This window comes from Triticum aestivum, chromosome 3D (assembly GCF_018294505.1).
Source record: "Triticum aestivum cultivar Chinese Spring chromosome 3D, IWGSC CS RefSeq v2.1, whole genome shotgun sequence".
Lineage (NCBI taxonomy): Eukaryota > Viridiplantae > Streptophyta > Magnoliopsida > Poales > Poaceae > Triticum > Triticum aestivum.
This window is the reverse complement of record NC_057802.1, coordinates 581,500,811-581,501,656: the sequence shown is the minus strand read 5'-3', so window position 1 is coordinate 581,501,656 and position 846 is coordinate 581,500,811.

The following is an 846-nucleotide window of genomic DNA, read 5'->3' as shown; positions in this document are numbered from 1 at the left end:
TTCTTTGTCTGGCAGGGTTTGGAGAAAATTCACCAAAAAAGCTCCGGGACTGCCGAAGAAGCTGCAATTTAGACACCCGAAAGTAAGTACTATAGTAGCATGTTCCGCGCATCTCCTAGTGATTCAAGCGCTAGTTTCAATAATACCATTTAGCATGCTTGCTTATCAGTTTGATTGACCTCTCTTTCTTGTAAAGTGGTTGTGGCAGGAACAAGGGAATGATTTCTGTGGATACTATGTTTGCGAGTCCATCCGCCACACGACCTGTGAGCGGGGCTACTCTGACGAACAACATGAAGCGCGTAAGCAATAATATTCACAATTTTATTTTATTACCATCATTTGTGTTGAGTTTCATTTATTCATATATATATGTATTGACCCCCTTCTTCAAATTAGACCTTTCGGATGCGGGATGAACTCCTGCCACCAGATCGTATGCGAGCAATTCAAGAGGAATTGGCGGCATTCTTCCTTGACCACGTGATCGCTGAAAACGGGGAATACTATGTGGACCCTGCGTTCATATATAATTAGGAGATTATATTGTAAGAGATAATTATTGTATATATGTAGCCGATAGTGTCGGATAGATATACGAGAACTTATTGTTCGACCAATCTCTCAGAGAAGGAGAGGTGGTCGATATCACTTCTCTCTGTATGCATATGTTCATGACGATCTTCTGTTTCCTTCATTTGCTTACTAGCTAGCGTGTCTAGTCCTCTCTATACGTATATAGTACGTAGCGTCGACCAAGCACGGAGATAAGAGAGGACACTTCTCTCTATTAATTAGCTAGCTAACACAATATATGAAACACCTAAATTAACCCCCCAAAACCCC